The sequence below is a fragment of the Tauraco erythrolophus genome, chromosome 7 (genome assembly GCF_009769465.1).
Source record: "Tauraco erythrolophus isolate bTauEry1 chromosome 7, bTauEry1.pri, whole genome shotgun sequence".
In the NCBI taxonomy this organism is placed as follows: Eukaryota; Metazoa; Chordata; class Aves; order Musophagiformes; family Musophagidae; genus Tauraco; species Tauraco erythrolophus.
Window position 1 is genome coordinate 64,153,406 of NC_141471.1, and position 10,474 is coordinate 64,163,879.

Sequence of the window (10,474 nt, forward strand, 5' to 3'; positions counted from 1 at the left end):
GAGACTTGAACCTTAAGAACAAAGCAGAGCTTGAAGTGACCCATTCACTGCTCCTACTTCTGGATAACGCAGGACCCAACTGGTCACATTTAGCAGGAATTATGCACATTAGGCATAATTCCAGGATTTAATTTATGCCTTCTGCTTACCCCTCCTCTACCACACCACAATCCACAGGTCTCCTGAACACATTTTTTCACCTGCCACGTTGCTTCCTCACTTTCTTTGTAGCTCTCACCCAGGTTCTCCAAAGCTGTCTCTCCAAAGCAGTACCAGGATGTCTTGAAATGCTATGATTTAATCACATTAATGATAATCATCCAAAATTTCAAGAATTGCTGAAATATGAAGTAGAAAACAAGAAATGGGCATAGGACTGTTGGGACTCCACACAAAAGACCCGGACTGAGAATGGATGCATTGATGGGGAACAATCTTAAGCAGGAGATGTAGAAACTTTACAAGTTGACAAAAAAAGACGAGAGAAAAAAGTGAGTTGTGAAGGACAGTCTGAAGTTATTGATGACAGGATGGTAACCATGAGGCAGTAACTCTAATTTATAAGCACCACTCTGCAGTTCCCTTGAATCTCAGGCCTCACCCTGGAGAGAACACCGAACAAGTGGGTGCTAGGAAAAAACGGAGAGCACGCACATTCAGATTCCCAAAGCAGCATCTTCCTTTACCCATAATCAACTCTCTAACTCTTAACTCATTAGACTTAGTCAAAACAATCTCCAACAAAAAGCGGTGAACACTTGCTACTCACTCTTGAAATATTCCTACCAACCAATCAGAGAAAGGCTGGTTTACATGCGAAGAACCCAAAGTCACCTAAAGATAATTTTGAGTGCTGTGAAAATTTCAGAAGAACTAATGATGCCAGAATCTTTCCAATTTCACTTTGGGCCAGGATTTGCTTTTCTCCTCTCCCCTGTGTAGCAGGTTGTTTGTTGCACAAAGGGGTCAGATCCATTTCGCACAATTATGTTGAATCTAGTCTCACATGTGCTTCTTCCTTCTTCCAAGAAGGAAGCAGCTAACTCAACGTGAAAATCTGTAGGCATGTTGTTATTACAAAAACTCTGAATAAAAGAGGGTTACTCTTTTATTTTGTGGATATAAAATGATGTTGGTTAAACGTAAGGCAGCTATTATAGAACTATATATAGCTATAAGGAAGCAGCCATTTTTTTTTTTTTTTTTTTTTGGTATCATCAGTGGATAACTAGAAAGTGATAGCAGAAGTAGTTACAGATAGTATTGCCTGTGGTAGTATTGCCAGGTTGATCCTGGACACAACTGGTAGCATCAGATGCTGGAGTTTACTTTCTAAAGTGAATTTTCTGACCTTGCACTTCAAGATCCCAGAATCCATAATAGAGGTGTTCAAGGCCAGGTTGGATGAGGCTTTGGGCAACCTGGTGTAGTGGAGGGTGTCCCTGCCCATGGCAGGGGGGTTGGAACTGGATGATCTTTGAGGTCCCTTCCAACCCAAACCATTCTGTGATTCTATGATTAGTTGGCAGCATTTGTTTTGCAAATCTCAGCTAAAAAGATAAGGATGTGAAAAGAGTTGTATGTATTATCCTCTCCGTGGCACCTCTGTGAGGTGGTCGCCCTCGACCAGAGCTCGGATGTCAGTGGAACAGCATGGAGAAGCTTGTTGTGCCAATTAAACTGTCTTGCAGAAAAACCAGAATACATCACTGCTAGCTCTCAATTTGGCATCTATCCTGAGAAGCAAACTAAGCCTGGAAGGTCTGTTTCTGATCTTCTGTGCATGGAATGTATCGTGACCTTCACAGAATATTAAAGGGTGTTTCAAAATTATGTGGGTCTTAAAATAATCTCCGCATGCCAAGGTTATCTAATGTATGCACATGCCTACAGTAAAGCATCCCACTGAAGATTAGCTTTAAAAGCCAATACTTCCAGAAATGATCCTGCATTATCACCCAGTAGGCATTTCTACCATTTCATCTGACACGTGGGTGCAAGAATGACTATTAAAACTCAGGCTGTAATAAGCCACCCATTGCAGGGACATGGGACAGAATTTGACTCTATATTTGTTGTTCATCATTTTAAAACGCTGTATAAATGCTTCAGTTTGATGATCACACACAGGGTGGGTCACACATATGGTGGATTCTTTTCTTTTTTAAGTAGGGCCAAGCAATTTTTATTCACTAAGAAGTACCTTCTCTGGCTATCTATGTATGCATATGTGATAGCCAAATTCTGCCAACAGCAGACAGTTGGGCTCTTTAAAATACAAGTATTTCTCATCAAAGATTTTAAAGATGAAATAAATGTCAGAAGCATACAGCTGCTTCATATTCTCCTTGTTGTTGAACTGTTTTCTCAATGGAGAGGGGACTATTGCCCTACTTACTGCCTTCTCACCCTGCCTGCTCCCATCGCTGTTCTTCACACAAACACTCTTCGTCACCCTGTTTTATTGATATTGTTGCATCCAAGGCCAGGCTGGATGAGGCTTTGGGCAACCTGGTGTAGTGGAGGGTGTCCCTGCCCATGGCAGGGGGGTTGGAATTAGATGACCTTTGAGGTCTCTTCCAACCCTAACCGTTCTATGATTCTATGAGCCATATATGGCTTTGCATGTGGATCCACTGGTCTCAAGTCGCCTTGAATAGGAATGATAAATGGGGCAAAAGCATCTTGGCCAGCCTGGGGAGGATGGCTTTAAAATAGTGAAGTGGTGGAGCAAAGGGTGCAGGGTGACACGGTCAGGAGAGACCTCACGATCAGTAGAGGGCTGAAGGGCATCCACATCGAGAGTGTGCACCTAAGTGAGGGTACGTCTACAAGAAAGTGTCATGGGCAGAACAGTCGTACCTTTTCTGGGAAATCATTATGACTAGGTGCCTCTGAAGTGCCTGTACAATCCTGCACACAGCCGGGGGAGCAAACAGGAAGAACTCAGAGGTCCACGCGCAGTTGCACAGAAGACTGTGGTACTCTAAGGGTGGTCAAATACCGGAACAGGATGCCAAGAGAAGTCATGGAGTCTTCATCCTTGGGGATGTTCAAAATCCATCTGGACACAGTCCTGAGGAACTTGCTCTAGCTGATGCGGCTTTGAGTAGCGGGGATTGAACTAGATGAACTTCAGAGGTCCCTTCCTACCTCAACTACTCTGTGATTTTGTGAACGGTCTCTTTTTAACTGCTGCTGTAAGCTACAAAGTCCAAAAGGATTACACCTGTACTACGGTAGCAAGAGGAAGTCACGAGGCTTTTTAGTAATTCACGTTTTCAGCTCTTCCTTGTGACATGAAACACACTTTTGACAGAGAACAGGTTATTGTGTCATAACTTAAAGCCACAGACACGAAACATAGATTAGGGAGACCACAAGATGTTTTCTCTCAAGTCCAAGGAGAGTTGAGTCAGTGAACCCATTCTGCATTGCTCAGCTATCTCCAGTCAAGAGACATGCTGGAACCTGACATTGCTGCCTAGGACCAAAGCAATTCCCACTTCTTACTGTGACATGATTCATCATTTACAACACACACAATTATTTTAATAGTAAAGCTTACACATGCGATTGACCATACGTTTGGTAGTATTACAGCTAACCCTTTGGATGAAGAGGTTCAGGAGATACAGGTTACTCTTGTACTTGCTACATTTTGGTAGAACCTGGACTCTCAGTTGTAAGTCCCTTCCAGGCACTGTGGAAACATGAAGAGAGGAGAGCACCTGCCCATGAGGCCTACAAAACACAGGATAGATGGGGTACAGCCAATGCACAGATCTTAAAAAACAAAAGCAAAACAAGACTGGGAGGATATGGAAATGATAAAACAGACACAGCTTGGCAAGAAGGCAGACTCTTCATCTGATTAGGAGGACTTAGCTTCTGACTTTGTCCACACTGAACATGAATATGGCTCCCTACATACTCATTATCACTGAATCGTAGAATCGTTTAGGTTGGAAAAGACCTGTAAGATCATCAAGTCCAACCGTCAGCCTAACACTGCTAAGTTCACCATTAAACCATGTCCCCAGGCACCACATCTACACGTCTTTTCAATACCTCCAGGGATGGTGACTCAACCGCTTCCCTGGGCAGCCTGTTCCAGTGCTTGACAACCCTCTCAGTGAAGTCATTTTTCTTAATATCCAATCTAAACCTCCCCTGACACAACTTGAGGCCTTTTCCTCTTGTCCTATCACTTGTTACTTGGGAGAAGCACACACCAAGACATACGCAGTGAGGTTGACAGGGGACTACAACTTGGACACAAAATTGAGGAGGTCAACCACAGCTCTACAGATCCAAGACTTTTTACCTTGGTGCTCCAATCTACATTAAACCATCATTATACAAAGATATGGACATATTTCTCTCATGCTTTGCTTCAAATTTTTGTTTCAAGATTTCTATGCATATTTGTACCTCACCAAGCACAACAGGGGTCTGAACTCTGCCAGGTGCTCTGCTAGTTTTATGATCCGAAAGTGTTGTTTCGTCGGGAATAAAAGTGAGACGACGTAACATTGCTTATACCAGAAGCATCAAAGCATTCTTCTGCAAGCTTTCTGAAGTAATCAGTGCTGAAAGCAATTTTGAAAAGTCTAGATTTTAAAAATCGTGAAGACATGTAAGTACAACTTGTTTGCTGTACTTGTTACCAACTTCGCTCTCCAAGAAAAAAAAGAAAAAGTCATAAAATAAATGAAAATGAGAACAGAGTAAACCTGTTGTAATCCATAAAAGCATATGCTGAGAAGAACAAAGGGAAATCAGGTCGACTTCACACAGAGTATCTTCTATGTAACCCCAATAATTCAAATTTTATATATTTCTGTACTTATTATCAGCAAACTTTAATATCCTTAACCTCTTAAGCCACCATCATTCCCACTTAGACAAGGCAATAGTCCAAGAAGTTTAAAAGGTACTAGAACTTTGAGCAGTCCTTCACCTTGCCCGTTTCTTCATCAGAGTCACAGGAGGCAGAGATGCAACCTTACTCCCCTAGCTGAGCTGTTGCCATCTAACAGAGAAGGGCACGCTCCTCCTGTAGTAGTGACGCAGTAGTGGAGCAGAATAGCTTCTCCAGAGAGTAGTCAGGGACTACGAGGAGGATGCTGCACCAGTCAGTCCAACAAGAAGACCAGGAAGAGTCACACCGTAACGGAGGTTGCAAAATTCAGCATGCGAAGCTGGACACCCTTTGCATGCTCTGACTGTACATTTTCCTTAATAGTCTCATTAATTTAGTGGAGGAAAAAAGGAATAGTTTCCTTCTCTGAACATCCCTCACCGCGTTTATGCCATGCTATGTAATTAGCTGAAACAATTCAATTTGTTAAATGAATAAATCAAATTAACTTGACTCAACGCTAATTATTCTGACAGGCGTCCATAGCTATTTGTCTGCATTAGACAGATTATGAGTTATCCGTGTTACTGCACTTGCCAGAGCTGTATAGCCAAAGTATTAACACTATGACATCTGTAAGGAATCAGAGATTTGGTCCAACTAACTACCTGAAGGTATGGGATCCTTATCTGTATCTTCAGAGCACAAAACAACCTTTTTCGGTTAGATAAAAGGAAGAAATTTTTCACTCTGAGGGTGGTGAGGCACTGGGACAGGTTGCCCAGAGAAGTTGTGGTTGCCCCATCCCTGGAAGTGTTCAAGGTCAGGCTAGATGAGGCTTTGGGCAACCTGGTGTAGTGGAGGGTGTCCCTGCCCATGGCAGTGGGGTTGGAACTAGATGATCTTTGAGGTCCCTTCCAACCCAACCCATTCCATGATTTTTTTCTGCACTTCCACAAGCTTTCAATGCCCATTTATCTTTGTACCGTAAAAGGAATTTAATTGTTTCTATGAAGCTATTTGCACACTTCAGTGGCACAGCAGACGAAGGCAGCCGTGCTAGATGAAGGACAGGCAGAGGAACCACCACTTGCTTTTGCATTCTCCCAAGAATTACAAAATTCTTTCAGGCTAGTGAACTTCAAGATTTCACTAACATCCTAAAATACCGAATGCTTTCATGGTGTATTTCACTAAATGGAACTATCCGTATCCTGAGCAACAAAAAACTAGCAGAGCCTGCAAGGTTTAGGGAGATCCTACAAGCGTTGGGCAGAAAAGTTTTTCCCCACAGAATTATTAACACTTACAATAAAAACAGAGCACTGTGTTCAAACCATGCTTTATTTGTTTAGGTGCATTAACCACCATTTGGTTACAAAAACCCCACGTGTTTCTAAAACATGCTTTCATCCTCAGGTTTTTACAAGGGCATGTAGTGATAGGACAAGGGGCAATGGATTTAAACTGAAAGAGGGGAGATTTAGATTGGATATAAGGAAGAAATTTTTCACTCAGAGGGTGGTGAGGCACCGGAACAGGTTGCCCAGAGAAGCTGTGGCTGCTCCATCCCTGGAAGTGTTCAAGGCCAGGTTGGATGAGGCTTTGAGCAACCTGGTATAGTGGAGGGTGTCCCTGCCCATGGCAGGGGGGTTGGAATGAGCTGTCTGGCGGAGAAGGACCTGGGGGTGTTGGTTGACTACCGGCTTGATATGAGCCAGCAGTGTGCCCAGGTGGCCAAAAAGGCCAATGGGATACTGGCGTGTATCAAGAACAGTGTGACCAGCAGGAATAGGGAAGTGATCCTGCCCCTGTACTCGGCACTGGTGAGGCCGCACCTGGAATATTGTGCCCAGTTTTGGGCCCCTCGCTTTAAGAGAGATATTGAGCTCCTGGAGCGGGTCCAGAGAAGGGCGACTAAACTGGTCAAGGGGCTGGAAAATAAAACTTATGGGGAGCGGCTGAGGGAGTTGGGGCTGTTTAGCCTGGAGAAGAGGAGGCTGAGGGGAGACCTGATTACAGCCTACAAATACTTGAGAAGGGATGGTGGGGAGGTGGGGGAAGGGCTCTTTACATTAGTGATGGGTGATAGAACAAGAGGAAATGGGTATAAGCTTAGTCAGGGGAGATTCAGGTTGGATGTTAGGAAGTATTTCTTCTCTGAAAGGGTTGTCAGCCACTGGAATAGGCTGCCCAGGGAGGTGGTTGAGTCCCCATCCCTGGATGTGCTTAAGAATGGGGTGGATGATCTACTTAGCGATATGGTTTAATGGGGATTAGGGACGGTTGGACTCATAGATCCCTAAGGTCTTTTCCAACCTAGAAATCTATGAATCTATGAATCTATGATCTTTGAGGTCCCTTCCAACCCAAACCATTCTATGATTTTATGATTCTATTAGATACCAGTTATGCACAAAGCAAGCGATGGGCTAAATTGAACAGACTTCAGATGAGGAGCTACACTTCCCAGAGCTTGAGGAGATTGGATTGCACACAGGTTGGTTTGATCCTGTTCCTGTTAACTGCAACCACGGATTAAGTATACATGAGCCTAAAATTAAAACGTGTTCTGTCTGTACTTGCTCGGTCAGTGATTGAACCCTGCTAACAAGGGGACCTTTGACCCTGACTGGCACCTACTAGATGGTGAAGTTTCTATCCTTCCATCGATCATACACAAGTTTATTTCAGGAGTCGTAGCAATTAATCCTTTTAGTATCTTATTTATCAACCAGTCTAAGAGATGCGGATAAGGTACTAAACTTCGCTACTTATGATGGTGTTAGTTGCCCATCTGAAATATTTCTCTCCCTGTCCTTCGTCTGCTGTGTTTCAGAATATTCAATCATCAAAACCCATTTTTTAAAACATCTGCTCCAGTCATGATTACGTGCCCACAGCTGGCCTGAGCTACAAAAGGAATGGCACTACCAGATGCAAAAGCGACAGACTGTGTAGTATGTTCAAACAGCATTGTTTATTCCTTTCACCCAGGAAATCCAACAGATTGTCTCATTTCTGTTGCCAAAATTCCCGAAGCGAGAAAAACCCAATGAGTTATGGTGTCTTTGCAATTCATGGAACTATCATTCAGGTGTTCTGGTGGATCTGCAGATCGCTGCAGGGGAGAAAAGCAGTTTTTAGCTAGCACTGCTACCAGTTATCTTTCATTTCTAATCTATCCCACTGATTTTTGCAATTCTATACTTAGCAGCTTCCCACCCAGATGATTAATATGCTTGATTTAGCGCAAAACACAGCAACAAGATTTCTGACTGGAAATAAGGTTTGACTGTATGATCATAGAATCATAGAATGGTTTGAGTTGGAAGGGACCTCAAAGATCATCTAGTTCCAACCCCCCTGCCATGGGCAGGGACACCCTCCACTACACCAGGTTGCCCAAAGCCTCATCCAACCTGGCCTTGAACACTTCCAGGGATGGGGCAGCCACAGCTTCTCTGGGCAACCTGTTCCAGTGCCTCACCACCATGTGATGCCACTCACAGTTTCATGACAATTTGCTGGGGCACTTTTCCTAATAAATGGGTGGGTGCATCTCTCCTTATGTCTCTTTTGGGGCCACTCACAGGTTTGTATGAATGGTTGTTGGATATACACATTCGAATACGCTAGAACAAGTGGAAATGGTCTCAAGTTGTGCCAGGGAAGGTTTAGACCGGATATCAGGAAAAATTTCTTCACTGAAAGGGTTATCAAGCATTGGAACAGGCTGCCCAGGGAAGTGGTTGAGTCATCATCCCTGGATGTCTTGTAGATGTGGCGCTCAGGGATATGGTTTAGCGGTGGACTTGGCAGTGGTAACGGTTGGACTCAATGATCTTAAAGATCTTTTCCAGCCTAAATGATTCTATGAATTCATTTATCTATGAATAAAGAAACAAAAAAAACCCCAAAGCTTTTATCAAGTGCTCATAGGTTTTAGATGTAGATGTAGGCTTTTCAACTTCTACATGAAATCCTGTGCAGAGGAGATAAATTGTGTACAGATGCATCTTGCTCCTTTTGTTAGCTTTAATTAGTTAAGACTGGATTTTATGCATTTTAATGTTTTCTTGCAGATGATGTTCTTGCTCTTGCGTGTGTTTCATAAGTCAATTGTGCACTGACTCTCTGTTTAAAAACAAGTCTACCTTTGAATTCAACATGGCTGTAGTTAATTATTAACATCACTGCACAGAACACCTTATAATTTTAGACACTTCAGATTCATAAGTAATCCATGGTTGCAGTTAACAGGAACTGGATCAAACAAAACTCCACATGCAATCTGATCTCCTTAGACTCTGGTTAAAGTACAGCTCCTGGTCTAAATTCTGTCCACTTTAACCCATCACTCACTTTGTGCACATCTAGGGTCTCTGCTCAGATATTCAGGAAACATGAACTGATGAGGAAAGCACATTTTACAAGCATATGAGGGTTAATAAAGCTAAAGAAAACATGATTTGAACATAGTGCTCTGTTTTTTATTGTAAGTAGTAATATTCTGTGGGGAAAACTTTTCTGCCTGATTATTGCAGGTTCCACTAGTTTTTTCTTGCTTAGGCTACTGTCAGTTCACTGAAACACACTATAAAAGCACTCCAAATTTTAAGACATTGTGAACTCTCCCAATTCAGCCGTTTGAGCACGGTGCCAAATGGACACGGAGACAAAACGGGCAAGAAGGGATGACACACAGCTGTGTCAAACTGAACCCAGCCGATGACAAACCATCTCACAGGCTACTCTCTCTTTTGCATCGACCCTCCCTCCCGCGACGAGAAGAGGGAAGAGAAGTGGAGATCCAGGAGGCAAAGGGACCGCAATCCTACTGCTCTCATTTCTCTGACCACTATCGATGCAGAGGAGCACAGACACGACAGAGCACAGGCTAGAGAAAAGACAGTGAGAAGAGTGGGATGGAAGAGGAGAAATAGAATCATAGAATGGTTAGGGCTGGAAGGGACCTTCAAAGGTCATCTAGTCCAACCCCCCTGCAAGGAACAGGGATATCTCCAACTAGATCAGGTTGCTCAGGGCCTCGTCCAACCTGGCCTTGAAATACCACATAAGATTCAAGCATCAGCAAGATGGAAAAGAAACAGAGAAGGTAAAACAAAACCAAAGGTGATTACGATAAGACTTCATTTTGATGTCAAAACGTTACAATATACAACTGGCTTCTACTGTCACATGGAGGTGTACACACCTTCTGATTTCAGACACCTAATTATTCAGACACCTGTTATTTCAGCAGCCTAATATTAGAGTGATCAGTTTGTACGTAGTCAATGAGAAAGAAACTCTCAGCTTACGTGTGCAGAAACTTGATTTTGGGAAGTCACTGTCTGACCATTGCCTCTATGGCTTGGCCTGCATTCTTAGTTCTGACTCCTAAATTGCATGCCCACAGCTATATATAGAATAAGGATCCTACTGAGAAGTTGTCCTATTAGCCTCAGCTTTTCATCCAAGCCTGGATACAACCCTTTTTACAAGGGTATGATAAGTGACAGGACAAGGGGCAATGACTTTAAACTGAAAGAGGGAAGATTTAGATTAGAACTAAGGAAGAAATTTTTTACATTGAGGGTGGTGAGG